Source organism: Balaenoptera borealis (assembly GCF_965194805.1).
Source record: "Balaenoptera borealis genome assembly, chromosome: 1".
NCBI lineage: Eukaryota > Metazoa > Chordata > Mammalia > Artiodactyla > Balaenopteridae > Balaenoptera > Balaenoptera borealis.
In genome coordinates this window covers 181126902-181142450 of record NC_138860.1, presented here as the reverse complement: position 1 = coordinate 181142450, position 15549 = coordinate 181126902, and the positions used below count along the sequence as shown (strand labels likewise).

The 15549-nt window shown below is 51.3% G+C and overlaps 1 protein-coding gene across 1 annotated transcript in view; it reads left to right on the top strand.

Moving 5' to 3' along the window:
- Positions 1–417: 417 nt before the first annotated feature.
- ARHGEF10L (Rho guanine nucleotide exchange factor 10 like) overlaps positions 418–15549 on the top strand; it is a 175491-nt gene continuing 160359 nt past the window's right edge. Inside the window, exon 1 of the mRNA XM_082402683.1 lies at positions 418–571. The gene's annotated coding sequence lies outside the window, so the exon portion shown is untranslated. The remainder of the gene's footprint in view (positions 572–15549) is intronic.

Genomic DNA, 15549 nt, shown 5'->3' with positions numbered 1-15549 from the left:
TTAATTCTCATGAGAACGCTGTCATCCTGGGACTCTTATAATTACTCCAGTTGAACAGTGGGAAACTGGGGCTTGCCGCTGAAAAGGGCTGGGATTCAAACCTGAAACGTTCCAACTTCAAAGTCACGTTCTCTTCCACGCGTTCCTGAGCCAACAGGCAGCTGTCAGTGCTCAGCCCTTCTGCTCAGAACCCCCTTTTAGAGGGCCCCCCTGTGCTCTGTTCATGCCCCTCCTCCCTTCCTCATCCTGGCAACTTCCTGGTCCTCCCAGCCCGGCCCAGCCTTGCCCTGCCCTGCCTGGCTTGACTCAGTCTAGCCCTTCCTTGTGGGCTGCCAGGGGCCGCCTCCTGTCCTCCTGCCCTCCCGCCTGGCAGGTCTGGCAAGTGAGTGACTCACACACCTGGATCCACCGCACACCCAACGAGGGGAGTCCGTGTACATGACCCCTGGGCTCCTGCTGGCCCTGTCAGCTGTGGCGACGACCAGACGGGACGCTTCCCTGCTGCTGGGGCCCGCCCCCATCACCCGCGCTGCCTTCTTCCTTGGTTGGAATTGGACTGCACAGAATCCAGGTCAGGCTTTTGGTTTTTAAACATCTCTGTCCCTCGCTGAGTTGGAGGAGGACACTTTGGAGGTCACTGGGTGTGTCTGGGTCTCTGTTGCCGTTGACATCCTTGGGCTCCAGGACCAGGGACACCCTGCTCCCTCCCAGGTGGTGGTGGGGCTTGGAATGCCTTGTGCTGGACTCAGGGAAGAGAACTCCGCTGGGAGCCTCAGTGGACATGACCTTGACCCTTGTGGCTACCTTGTGGGGCAGGTCAGGGCAACATGGGGGTGAGGAATGCAGAGGGAGCCTGGCTGGGGCGTGTGTGCGGTGGGAACTTTCCCCAACTCCCTTCTTAGGGTCACAAAGTTTGATAGTTGCAGCTGGATAAGGCCTCAGAGGACACCTAGTTCAAAGGCATCATTTTACTGCTGGGAAAACTGAGGCTTGGAGGAGAGGGAGTGACTCAAGGTCACGTTGTGAATTGGTGGCGGAACGGGGGCTGGAAGCCAGAATCAGCTGCACCTCCCCGCCCAGGGCTCCTTCCTGGCTCCTCAGCGCCTGCGCCTCTGTTTGTGCCCCTGGCCCACCTTGGTAGCCCTCTCGCGCCTCATCCTATCCTGGCTGTGTTAGGAGGGGGGAATGCATTGCACGCAATTTCACGGGTGTGATTTCATGGACTCACAGTTGGAAGCGTTTGAAAGGTCACCCAGGCAGTCCTGGCCGTGAGTCTCCGACAGGTGGCTGTTTAGCCCCAGCTTGAATATCTCCGGTGATGGAGAACTCACTGCATTTGGAGGCGGCCTTTTCGTTTGTGTGACCGCTGTCCGGCGAAGGCCGGTGTAATGCTTGCTGGGCACTTACTTGGTGCCAGGCGCTTTGCTAATGGAGTATATTACATGTACGAACGCATTTAATCCTCCCAACACTCCTATGAGGTAAGTTTTATTCTTATCATTCTTGTTTATAGGTGAAGAAACAGGCACAGAGAGGTTAAGTAACTTACTCAAGATTTCACAGCTTGAACAAGGGGAGCTGAGATTTGAAGCCAGACTAGTCTGGTTCTAGAGCCCCACTGAGCCCTTAGCTCCGTGACTTGGTCGCTGCTGGGTGATGATGAGGCTTCCTGGGGTGGGGAGTCCCGCTGGGCATGGTGAGGCCAAGGTTGGAATGGGGAATTTAGATGATTGTGTGCCCCTCCGGCTGACCTTCTGGGAGAGGGGCAAGGCTCAGAGAGGTGAGGTGACCTACTTGAGGTCACACAGCTAAGAGATGGCAGAGAGTCAGACTCTCCCTCTTGGTTCCTAACAGAGTGTGTGCCGCACCAGGCCGGCCCCTCCTCTGGGTAGCTTTTCCTCCAGAGGATCCTGGTACGTTTGGGGCAGAAGCGTCTGAGTGAGGCTGCCTCCCCAGCTTTTGGTCCCTGAATCAGGGTCTCCTGAGGCTTGTTTGGGGACTACCCTCTCTCTTCTATCCCCCTGAGGGCTGAGCTCTTCTGGGATTAATGCGACCAGCCCTCCAGCTGGGTCTCCTCAGTTAGTGGGACTTTGGGAGCTTCAGGGTGGTGACTGGTCTGGCCCCATTCACATCCCTACCACCTAGAAGGTGAGAAGAGTCCCTGGTGTCTCCTTCCAGGGCTCCCTCCCTAGGACAGTCACGTGGGCAAGAGGCCCCCAGGGTGATTCCGTTCTGTCCTCTCCTCCTGATAATAATAATGATATTAACAGCGATATTGACTACTGGTCCTGCCACCATTGCTCCATTTCCATTTGTCGGACACTCACCACCGGCTAAGCTCTGAGTCAGGCAGCCCGCATGCCATAGTTTGTTCAGTCATTCTGAGAGCTCCCATTTCACAGATGAGGAAGCTGAGGCTCAGAGAGGTGAAGTCACTTGCCCAGGGTCACACAGCTGGCCAATGGCACTGAAATCATCAGCAGAAAGTTGAAAGCTCACATCATCCAAAGTTGCATGCTGAGTTCACGGTGCAGCCAGGGCCAGGGTCCAGCTTGGTTGACCCCAGCTTTCAAGCTTTTCCTACTTGGCTCCTCTGGGCTGGGCTGCACTGCGGTGGGACTTGAGAAACATGGGTTCTGGTCGTGTTCTGCCTCTAAATACTACAGGACCTTGGGCAAGCCCCTCAGCCCCTGGGGGCCTGGGTCACCCCTATCTGGGTGTAGGAGCTGATCATTGCTTTCCTGTGATCTCACCGAGGGCTGTGAATTATAGTCACAGCTGGGAATGCCTTAAAAACCTTGACACAGGGAGTTCCCTGGTGGCCTAGTGCTTAGGATTCTGGGTTTTCACTGCAGTGGCCTGGATTCAATCCCTGGCTGGGGAACGAGATCCCTGAAGCCGCACTGTGTGGCCAAAAACAAACAAAAAACAACAAAACAAAACAAAACAGCAAACCTTGACACATTATGCATGCAGACAATTAGTGTGAAGAGAGGTAATTACTCAAGCAGCATCTCCAGTCCCCTCTGTGCCCGGGACAGCTTTGACATTGAATCCCCACCACCACCTTGGGATGCAGGAACACAAGCCCGGCTCTACAGCAGGGAAGCTGAGGCTCAGGGAGGTGAAGACACTCACTTGAGGTCACAGGACCAGTAGGTGGGGAAGCAGGGATTTGACCTCAGAAGTGAACCCCCCATCACGATGAGGGACAGCTCCTTGGGGATGGGGATGTCCCAGGGTACCCAGGCTTGGAGCAGTGAGCGGGTTTGGAGACATCGACCCTTTGGCCTCAAGGGGGTCAGACTCCCAAGAGCAGGGTCCCAGGAGCTTAGCAGGTGGGTTCAAGGCAGGTGGGGCGGTGCTGCCATGAGGTGAGTCCCTGGCTGCCCTGCTCAGGCCTCTCCCACGTGGCCCTTCAGCAGAATGAGAGGGACCGCCCCTCCCCCATCCCCCCTTGTCTCAGGGGCAGAGGCAGTCCTTGTTCCAAGGGGACAGGAAAACAGGGCGCACTCCTGAGCCATTCTGGCACCTGCCCTGAAGGTAACCCTGATTCCTCCTCCCGGCCCAGCTCAGCCCAGCTCAGCCACTGCAGAGAGTCGTCTGATGCCCCAGCAGAGGGAGGGACGCACCGGGGTTGGGTCGCACTTCTGCCCACCTCTTCCTTCCCCATCTTTCCCTCTTCCCTGCTTTTCCTCCTGAGCAGTGTCGGCATTAAATCTGATAACCATTCATTCTCTCTGATAAGAGGGGTTCCAATATCCTGGCTTGTTTGAGACTGGCTGGGGTGGGTGAGGGGACCCCAGGCTGGGAGCCAGGAGGCTGCCACTTCTCTCACTCCATTCTTCATGCCTGGTGCAACCTTGAGCAAATCCTTTGCCCTCTCTGGGCCTCAGTTTCCCCTTCTGTGAAAGGAGGGGTTTGGCTTGGATCATCCCTAAGGGCCCTGCCAGCTTTGAAAGTGTCTGACTTGCTTGAATGGATGGCCCCGAGGTGCCCTCTGAGCTCCCTGCCAGCTCTCTCTCCTCCCCACGTGGCCCCGGGACCACAGGAATGCAGGGGAGGCTCTCATTTGCTTCTGATGCATGGGGACTGGCAAAGATGGGAGTAAGCTCCATAAAAACCCGCTCCTACTCTGTCGGGCCGATTTTTGGAATAAACCCAGGGTGCCAGTGTTTGTCCGACTACAGGGGAGAGGCTGCCTGAGGCCCTTTCCACCTTGTTGTTTGTGGAAAAAGTATGGACGTTGGGGTCAGACTTGGGTTCAAATCCCAGCTCTGTCCTTCCTGATGGTGTGGACTTGGGCAGGCTGCTTGGTCTCAGTTATTGCATTTGAAAAGGAAGATAGGGCTTCCCTGGTGGCGCAGTGGTTGAGAATCTGCCTGCCAATGCAGGGGACACGGGTTCGAGCCCTGGTCCCGGAAGATCCCACATGCCGCGGAGTGGCTGGGCCCGTGAGCCACAATTACTGAGCCTGCGCGTCTGGAGCCTGTGCTCCGCAACAAGAGAGGCCGCGATAGTGAGAGGCCCGCGCACTGCGATGAAAAGTGGCCCCCACTTGCCACAACTGGAGAAAGCCCTAGCACAGAAACGAAGACCCAACAGAGCCATAAATAAATAAATTAAAAAAAAAAAAAAAAAAGTAAAATCTTTGTATAAAAAAAAAAAAAAAAAAGAAAAGGAAGATAATAATACTGAACTCACTGAGAAGTTATGAGGGTTATGAGTTCTCCCAGGCAGAGCACTTGGCCCAGCGAATAGTAGATGCTCAATAAAAGAGAGGACAGGTCCCTGGCACCAGTGCCATCTGATCCCTCGTGGCTCCAGAATGACAGGACGCCTTGTCCGGGATCTCAGTGCCACATTCCATGCAGAGGAGCGGATGTCTCCAGGTGTGATAGGGATGATATGGCCCTAGTTCTAGTCTTTCCTCTTCCTCTTTCTTAAAGTTGCTCTGGAAACTACAAAACTGGGCCACATGCCTCAATGCCTGCTCTCCTGGGGCCGCTGGGTTTCTTCACCCCCCCGGGAACCCTAGGCTCCAGCCAGGGCATAGTGGGGAGGCGGGCAGCCTGCTGCACAGTGACCTCACCCCCACATCTGGCTGGCTGGCTCAAACGACTGATCAGAATTCATAAGGTATAAGGATTCATGGGTCAGGGTGAGATCTCTCCAATGAACTAGAGAACGAGCCCCCTAAAGCTCAAGGCTCCTGGGGGGTGCTGCAGAATTCCGAGAGCGCACCCAGGGAAAGGGTTGGAGCTGACTTCAACCAAAGCCCAGGGTCTGGCACAGCTGTATTCCTCGGCCCAGCCCTGGAGCCACAGGGCAGGTAGCTCACTGAGATGGCGCATCGTATGGCTGCCCCTGACTCAGAGACGTGCGTTTGGGGATGGAGCAGATGAAATTCCCTGGCGAAGTGGTGGTTTCTGGGAAGGGGGAACTTGCCTGATAAGGCTACGTGCTGCTATCTCAAAGCTCATTACCCAAAAGACATTTCTTTTTTCCTTCCCCTAAAAATCAGCACAATCTTCTCTGCTTTTCCTGGAATCCTGGATGGGGGATTTTCTAGTTAGTAGAGAAACCGTATCCAGCTTCTTCCTGCTTCACCCAGGGGGTGAGTGGTTTTTTTTCCTGTAGTTTTTCAATTGTATTCATCCATCCATTTGTCCATCCATCCATCTATCCATGTGCCCATCCATCCAAAGACTGCTTATTGAGTGTCCACTCTGTGCCAGACACTACATTCTAGAGATACAACTCTGTGCAAAACAGACCTCCTATCCTTAGGGAGATGATAGTATAGCAGGGGTGACAGACAATTTAGGCAATATAGTACCCGGGGTGCTATGGCCTTATCTATTTATCAGTTTCCTTATCTGTTGCATGGGCTGGTAACTGTACCTATCTCCTGGTATTGTGAAGATTTGATGAGATAATACAGGTAAAGAGTTGGCCCAGTGCCTGGCATGTAGTAAAGGGCTCAGTAAGTGTTAGCTGTGATAATAACAGTGCTCATGAGCATGATAAAGACGATGATGATTCAGATCACCTAAAACAGTGCCTGGCACTGACTAGCGACCATGCACATCCGTAAGTTGTTCTGGGCAGCAGCAGGTAATAGGGGAATGGTGACCAAGGGCGGGCCCCGAGCCAGCTTCTCAGGGTGGGGCAGTCCATGAGCTAATCATCTCAACAAAGGGGCCGAGGGTGCTGGCCATGCCATCTGGCGGCAGGGTGTGTGGGTCTGAGGGCTTTTCGGGGGAGCTTGAGCCAACGCAGCTGCCTCTCTGGTTGGCCCAGTTAGGAGTTGGTTATGAAGCGTCTTAGGGTGAAATCAGCCATGAGACCAGGTGCTGTAGACTGCCTTTGCAGGGCTGGAGCAGGCTATCTGGAAAGTTCCCAGAAGCTGAGAGAGGGCAGGGCAGCCAAGGGCAGCAGAGGTGGGGATGAACCCCTGCAGTGGGGGCTCAGCAGGGGGAGGCTAGGGATGAAATTCTAGGGGGAGCAGCCATAAGTGGTCAGGGGGTCCCTGGTGGTCCCCCATGGGGCTGATGAGGGTTGAGGATGGCAGTCTTATTCACCACTCTACCCCCAGCTCCTGGAACAGTGCCAGGAAAACCTTAGGCACTTAATTGGGGAGTATTAGTTGAATGTATGCTGTGTGATCAGGCCACCCAAGACGGCTGTTCTCTTGCTCTCCACACATCCCCGGCTACACCAGTCCCTGCTTCACCTACACCCTACTCACAGGACTGACCTTTCCTCTTAATCATAGAGCCTAATCTGTAAATGTCTACATACTTGCCCCCTGGCCCAGCTAGTGATTGTTCTAATCTTTAGATTAGATTTCCGATTTTATCGGTTTCCCTGGTAACCGATGAGCCATCCTGATGTAAGTTCCCCCTATAACTAGTAACCTCTTCCCCCCAAACCCTGGAAGCAAAGACGGCGGCCATGTCCTGCCTACCGTCCGCCGCGCATGGAAGGGTGTCACTCCAGGACCTTGTTTCAGACATGTAAGCTCCCCCATCAATTAAACCATTAATGTCTCTGTTGCTGACTCCAGGCTCTTTCTTCGGTCTTGAGGCTGGGCTAGTACAGGGCTGGCAGGCCTATGGGGTGCAGCCCAACACACGCCAAGACGCTGTTGGGATGGTCTGGTTTAACTATCATGCTGGTTTACATGTAGGAAGCAGTGGTTCTGGAACCCACAAGAGTGGGTGCAAACCCTGGTATCCCTACTTACCAGCTCTGTGGGACCTTGAATAAGACATTTCCCCTTTCTGAGCCTCAGTTTCCTCATCTGCAAAATAAGAATTGCAACATCAGCCTTGAGGATTGTTGGGTAGACAGGAGATGATGAAAGGATTTAGAAGTGACAGCTGTTGTCATTTTCCACACATCTAGGGTGACACCCAGAGTTGTAAGCCAGGACTGTGGGATTGGGCTGGTGGGGATGGAGTGTCTGCTGAACCCCACATTGTGATGTTTTGGGGAGGTGTGGTAGCTGGAGTCAGATAGACCTAGAATCCATTGCTTACTTGCTGTGTGACCTTAGGTGGCCTACTTACCTCTCTGTGCCTAAGTTCATCACGTGAAAAAAAGGGGATCTTGAAAGCAGCCATTCTACAGAGTTCTTGCTAGAGTAAATGGGGTCATACATGAAGAGCACAGGGCCTGGCATATCCCTCAGTAAAGGGGGATTTACTGCCCAGTAAACGGGGCTGGCTTTATCATTGGTGGCCATCCGGGAGGAATGGGGTGAAAAGCCTTTGTGAGCGTGAATGTGAGATACGGTGAGGGACTCTGCATTTCATCCGAGGGAAGGGGCTCGGCTCCCTCCCTGATGTGTTGGGAATCCCAGCCGGCTGTGTCTCTGCTGACATATTGTGTAGGTGAACAGAACCATCCTGGTGAAGGCTTTGAGGTCCCAGAAGTTGCTTGTTTCCAGGAGAAAACCTAGGAAACCCATTTGGCTTAATCTCTTGGGTGATCTTAACCCGAGGCCACAGGGTAGTGGGGAAGGAACAGATTCTGGATTTAAATCCCCACTCCTCTACTCTCCCACTGTGTGACCCTGGGCAAGTCACTTAACCTCTCTGGGTCTGTTTCTGTATTCATAAAACTGGACAAAACCACCTTCCTTGCAGGATTCTCTGGAGACCAAGCACACAGTGGGCCTCTGTAAAGGGGAGTGATTTGTGCAGTCTCCACGGAGGGCGAGGGAGTAGATGTTAATGAACGCTGGGGCTGGTCCAAAAATCCAGTCTATAAAACTCCTGCCTGCAGCTTCTGGTGCGTTGCTAATGGGAGTTTATGTGAAGGACACAGCGGGATAAGGGCCCATTGTTGCCAGTGGGGACGGTTTTATGACTCTTAGAAAGCGTCTTTCATCTGGGAGACCAGGGAGCTTATGGAACCTCCCAGCCCTGGGCGGTGAAACCGGGGGATGCTGAAGGTTTCTGGGGCCGGTGCCAGGCTGCAGTCGCGGCCAGGCCCTCCTGCTGACAGGGGCTAAGGCCTCCCTGGAGTGTCACTGCAGCGTCAGGCTGGCAGCCGCTGTGCCTCCCTTTCCCCAGGCCTAGGACCTTCTCTCCTGGAGACCTTCTGTTGGGTCCCCAGTGCCCAGCCTGGTCTGCTTGGCAAGGCTGGAGGCTCACTGGGTCTGCCGGGTTCCCTTTCTGTTCCCCCTCCTCAGGGGCCGGTGCCATATCCTCTTCATTCTTACGGCAGCTTCTAGAATAGGCTTTGGACTCTGTCTGCTGTCAGCTGACCGGCAACTCTCATTGCTTGGGAGGCTTGCCTGGCACCCTGAGCCCTGGGTAGGGGCAGTAACCTGATGCCAGGAAGCGAAGACCTTGTCTCTCTGTCCTTTCTGGCTCCTTGGCCAGGTCCCAGGCAGAGAAATCCAACCTCCCCTTGGCTCCGCAGACAGCCCCAAGTCCTCTGCCTGCTCATCCCCAGTGGAGGCTGCAGATACCCCAAGGAGTAGGTGAAGCTGGCTTCCTAGTGTAGGCTGGGCTGGCACACGGGGCCGGTGGGGATGGGCTGATGGGCAGAGGATCTTTACATGTTTGCAGCTGCCTCTGATGGCCCAGGCTGCGATTTTTCCCTTTTCCGTTTCATCTTTTCCATTTTGGGAGATACAGAAAGGCTAGAGCAGGATGTTTGGATACATGAATTGGTCCCAGAATCCCCCCTCATCCTGCACCAAGATGGTAGCCATGGGCAGTGGGCACCACTCTCCTTTTATCATATGAATAAAAATCCACTCAGGTGAGTGCAGTGAAGGGGGATTGTCTCTGTAAGGACACAACAGTTCACTCAGATGGACATTCAAGGCTAGGACAGAATATCATTGTGCCTCAGTTTCCTCATCTGTAAAACAGGGATAAAAGTACCTACTTTATAGGGTTGCTGTGAGGATTAAATGAATTAATACATGAAAGTGATTAAACAGAGCCCAGTACAGAGTGTTATGGAAGAATCTGCTTATTATTGCTATTATTTTTGCTAGGGCTAGGTGATCTCTGCCTCACTGTCTTTTTCTCTCACTTTACTTTTTTTGTTGTTGGTGGTGGTGTTTTTGTTTTTCTATGGCGTTTCTGATCTCCTAGAACCTCAGCTTGAACTTGGCTGTGGTTTATTGCAGCATGATTGCCAGCTCTGGCTCTGCACCATCTTTCAGGTTCAGCGTCTGTGGTCATTTGACTGACTCAGCCTCTCAGCTCTCCAATGCCAAATTCTTGGGTGAGATGAGCAGATAGGCCCAGTTTTGTCAGCTGTTCACCCTGTTGTCCAATCAAGTGCACTGGGGAATAGGTTGCTGTCACGGCACGTGGAGGGGCACGCGTCCTGGCACGTCCAGTCCGGCCTCTTCAGAGGCTCTGTCAGAGCGGCAGAAGAACTGTGAACAGCGGTTTGGAGCTTTTTCTGTCAATCCACAGGAGCGTTCCGTGTTTCTAAGTGTTCAGGACAAGTTTTCAGAACTCCTGCTGCTGGCACTCGGAGCCTGTTTGGCTCACAAATTATTGGTCCATTTAAAATTTGAAATAGTTGTCAATATTAAAAATCAGGGGATTTCTTATGGAAATCTGGATTTCTAGCTTCTCGGGAAAAACAATAAGAAAGCTTCATAGTACACAGTGACTCATCTTCTAGAACTGGGTGGTGACTGCCCCTTTTATCTGGGGCAGTGCTTTCCAGGCCTCCAACCTTGAGACATAGTGTCAGCGGTCATGTTCAGCCTGCTTCTCCCATTTTCATCTCCTACCTGACCCCCTAGGTCCTGGAATTTGCTACCTTACTCCATATGCTGGCTCTTTCCCAGGGAAGGGAGCTGCGTAAAGAACAAGAAAAATTATGTAGCTTTTCAAAATTTTGGAATATATACATGAGCCCAGTTCTGTGTTAAATAGTCCACAAATATTACCTCATTTAATCCTCTAAACAACCTCATAAGGTAGGTATTATTACTTTCACCTAGATAGTGAAACTGAGGCTCAGAGAATTAAGCAACTTGCTCTATATTAGCACGGGCCATCTGACTTTAGAAATGACTTTAAGCTTACAGAAAAGCTGCAAGTACAATACGACTTTCCCTCTGAGGCATTTGAAAGGAAACTGCTGATGTGACGTTCCTTCCCTTTGGATATGTAGTATGTGTTTCCTACAAACAAAGACATGCTCTTATACAACCATGATACAACCATCAAAGTCAGGAAATTCACATCATACATTTCTACCACCTAATCCTCACACCCTATTCAAGTTTTGCCGATTGTCCCCATAATGTCCTTTACAGGCGAAGGATGGAGTTCAGACCACATGCTGCATCTGGTTGTCGAGTCTCTTTGGTTTCCTTCAATCTGGAAAAGTTCCTTGGTCTTTCCTTGATTTTTGTGACCTTGGCACTTTAGAAGACATTTAGAGGAATGTCCCTCAATTTGGGTTTGTTTGATGTTTACTTGTGATTATGTGAGATGTGCATATTTGGCAGGAAGATCATGAAGTGGTATTGTGTCTTTCTCAGCGAATCACATCAGGAGACTCATGATGTCAAAATATCCCCCAGCTGGTCATGGTAACCCAATCTGACAATCTGACAATTGAGTGAGAAGGTAACTGCCAAGTTTCTCTACTGTAAAGTTGCTCTTTCCCCCTTTGTGGTTAATAAGTATTTTGCGAGGAAGTACTTTGAGACTCTGCGAATAGCATTCCTAGCTTTCAATTTATTCATTTACTTATTTATATCAGTATAAACTCTTGGTTTCCAATTGTATTTAATGGAATGTAAATCCTTATAATCATCATTTATTTTGATGCTCAGATTGCCCTTGATTTGGCTAGTGGAAGCCTCTTTGAGTTGGCTTCTGTGTCCTTTTGCTATGTTTCCGTCATTTCTTGAGCAATTTATTAATTTCTGGCCCAACAATATGTTTCAGGCACAGCTTGTGCTTCCTCTGGAATCAGCCATTTCTCCAAGGAGCTCTGGTTCCTTTTAACAGAGAATGGTAATGGCCACACCGCGTGGCATGCAGGATCTTAGTTCCCCGACCAGGGATCGAACCCGTGCCCCCTGCAGTGGAAGCCCAGAGTCTTAATCACTGGACCACCAGGGAAGTCTCAGAGAATGGTATTTAGAAACCATGACCTGACTGCTAAGTGTGTTCATTGTCATTGGGTGTCCTTGTTCCCAGGCCCTTTTGGTGGACAGAGCTATGAGCTCACACCCAAATCTCCAATTCCAGTCCAACACCACAGGGTTCATTCTACTTTTCTCCCTTTTCATATTTGTATTCCCTTCTCCAACAGCGTTTGGAGTTTGAACTCTTGACAACCACTATACTAGGCTGCCTCTCATCAATAATACTTATGATTGTTTATGATAATATAGTATCAAATAGCATATTTATCTAATTTTGTTGGTGAGATGTTGAAAAATCTCTGTTAGACTATATTAGTCTTCTATCCCTTCAAAATCCTATGGGATGGGGCTTCCCTGGTGGCGCAGTGGTTGAGAATCTGCCTGCTAATGCAGGGGACACGGGTTCGAGCCCTGGTCTGGGAGGATCCCACATGCCGCGGAGCAACTGGGCCCGTGAGCCACAATTACTGAGCTTGCGTGTCTGGAGCCTGTGCTCCACAACAAGAGAGGCCACGATAGTGAGAGGCCCGCGCACCGTGATGAAGAGTGGCCCCCACTTGCCGCAACTAGAGAAAGCCCTCGCACAGAAACGAAGACCCAACACAGCCAAAAATAAATAAATAAATAAAATTAAAAAAAAAAAAAAATTGAGACATAATGAACCAGCAGGTGTTTAAAAAAAAAAAAAATCCTATGGGATAGAAGAGGGCAAAAGGATTATTGCTCTTTTACAGGCATTGGGACCAAGTGGAAGAGGTTGAAGGCTGTTCTCAGGGTCCTATGGAGAGCGTGGGGTGCAGAGCCCTGTCCTGTGTCTGTGTCCAGCCCACTGGACAAGAGTGTCCATCACCCCCAATGGTTGTTTTGGGAGAACTTTGAGACTACATCCCCAAGAGAAAGAGCTGCTCAGACTGTCCTCTCCCTTACACCAGGGCCCGTAAAGTGGCAGCTCAGAAAATCAAGTTTCCTTCTTCACCTGAGCCCCCCAAACCACCTCTAGCTGTGTGTTTCCCCACAAATGGCAGGTCTTGAGTTATGAGGAAACTGGGAGGTGGTGGGGAGATTGCTCAGTGCATCCCAGCTGCCTTCAAAATGCCCGTCCTACTGAACAGGGACAGGAGTGTTACTAAAGGAGAGTTTCATTTTGGTAGGACAGATCACGTCGTCCTCATTCATAATCAAAATGCGATCCAGCCTCTCTTAGATAAGAGCCTGTTCATGATTGGTTTGACGATACAGGAAATAATAAGGACTAGCTGCTTTCTGCACACCCTCCATTCATACTGCCTGTGCAAGGGCGGTAGCTGGACTTGGGAAGTCCACTTTCCCATCTACCCTCTTCCTTTTTGACCTACTACAAGCCTGGGCCGACGGAAGCAGGGCCAGGCTGGGAGGCAGAGGCAGAAGCCCCGGGTTCCCATCCTCACTTTGCAACCAGCTTGCTAGGCCACCTTGGCGACGTCACTTAGCCTCTGTGACCAATGGAAAATACCACCATGCCCTCCCTCCCTCCCTTCCTCTTTCCCAGGTCAGCAGGAGAGACCAGGGAGAACAGAGGCCCGGTCCCATCCAGATGTATCATCCACGATTATGCTCCCGCAATAGATCCCGCACCACCAGAATGCTCAGCGAGGAGGACATTCTGGTTAATTGAATGTTCTGGGACATGGAAACGTTCCCAGAAATCCTTTTTGTTCCTTTTGTGCCTATTGAAACCCATGTGTTCAACTATTTAGCAAATATTTGTCTCGTGCTTATGCTCCATCAGGCTCTGTCCCAGGTGCTGGGGATCCCAGCATGAATGAGATAGCGGAGTCCCAGCTCCTGAGGACTCACAGTTCGGGGGAAGACATGGGGCAAATACCCTACACAACACGGTAGGATGGGTGCATGGAGGAGGGGACCGTAGGATGCTATGGGAGCCCAGGAGCCCAGTCTTGGTGCACTAGAGAACAGATCCTTGAGAAGGTGTAATCTATGTGGAGAGCATCAAAAAGCCACAGCGTCTGGGGGATGCAGCAGTAATGGCGTTTCAGGCAGAGGGAACAGCATAGGCAAAAACCCAATGAAACGCCTTGTACATTCATTCGTGCTGTGGAGCTTAGCATGTGAGGCTGGGCAGGCGAGAGAGAAGGTGTGTATGCGTGTCAGGAGAGCAAGATGGTGGAGAGAGCAAGAATGCAGGAGAATTGGGCTGGGCTGGGGCCTGGCCTGACCTAGAAGGTGAGGGCTGCAGGCTCATTTATTCTCGAGTATGTGTTTCATGATGTGATTTTTTTTTCTTCTCATACAGTATAAGTAGAAAGTAGATGGAAAATGAAATGCAAACACTAATTCACAGAGGAGGGGCCTCAAGGTCAAATGGATGACACAGGACTGGGAGGAATGGTGACAAGTGGAAGGACACAGCTCTTTCTAAGGGGCCACCGCTCCTTGGGGCCTATACAGTGTGGCCATGGGGGCCTGGCATTACCAGATCGTCAGATTTGTTAAGAGAAGCCAGCAATCTGGCAATGGATGGGAAATCTCTCAATTGTTAAATGTTGGTAGCTAATTAACAATAATAAAATCACTGCGGGCAGAACAAAATGCTTCTGCAGGCTCTATTTGTCCTATGAGCTGGTAGTTTGCAACCCTGGATCCAGAAGTTTCTATTGATAAGGGTTTGAGGGTGTCCACTTGGTATGCCCCTAACCTGTGCTGGGCTCTGGGGGCACAAAGGGGGCCTGAGGTATGGCCGCTGCCCTTAAGCTGGAGACAGTTCAAGTCATTACATGCCCAGAATCAACTAACAGAAACAAAAGCGCTAACGGAAGCAACTAACCAAAGCACGAAGTGCTGTAGAGCTCAGAGGGAGAGGTGTTGGGGAACAGAGGCCACGTGGGGCGGCTTCCAGGAGATTCTGGGCCTTCTGATCGTCTGGGACGGAGGGTAGACCTTAGCGCAACCAAACAGGGGGCAGGCATTCCAGACTGGAGGACTCAGGAGGGCTCAGGCCCAGGAGGGAAACAACTTTAGCCAGGGAGGGGGGCTGGAAGAGGTCTGAAAGGCTGCAAATGCAGGTCCAGGGACTTGTACTTTTTCTATGCCAGCAGGACCCGAATATCTAAATTCTGGTCCAAGGCTTAATACCATGAGCCCCGAAGTCACTGGAGAGACCTCTGAAGATGTTCCTGCTGCTTGCCTGGCATTCCAGAAACTTTCCTCCCTGCTGTCACGGCCACTGTTTATTCTTCCCTGGAATGGACAATCCAGCAGGGCAGGGGCCTTGCCTGTTTTGTTCACTGATGTCTCTTGCGTACCTAGAATGATGTCTGGAATGTAGTAAGTGCTCAGCAAACATTTACTGGCTGCATACTGTGAGCCCAGGGTTGCCCTAGGCTTGGGGGTTAGGATGACTTTATGAACAACTCTTAGGACAAGCTCTATGGGGCTTATGTTCTTGTGTGGAGATGGACAATAAACAAGCAAACCTATCAATGAATAAGATGATTTCAGAGAGCGTGGACTGGTGTGGCTTGCCTCGCTGCACTGTAGTGGCCTGTTATCCGTGTCTCCTCCTAGCCTAGGAGAGCCGAGGGGGCAGGGCCGGGGTCTGGTTCCTTGTTTCATTCCTAGCCCCTGAGGCTGGTGCCTGCCAAACAGGGAGTAGTTAAAAGAAAAAATGTTTTTGCTGGCTGTAGGAAAGAACGAACACAGGCCAACACAGACTCCAGGCTACATACACCTGTGCCCTTTGGAGGCTGCAGAACTCATTATTATCAAGCCAGGAGTAATTGCTGATAAGCGTGAGTGTGAATTTCTTTGCTTATAGGGAGGTAGCAGGGCAGTGTTTAACAACAACAGGGATCATCTTAATTAATGAGCTGATAACTGTAATTAACTGCATCATATCCGGA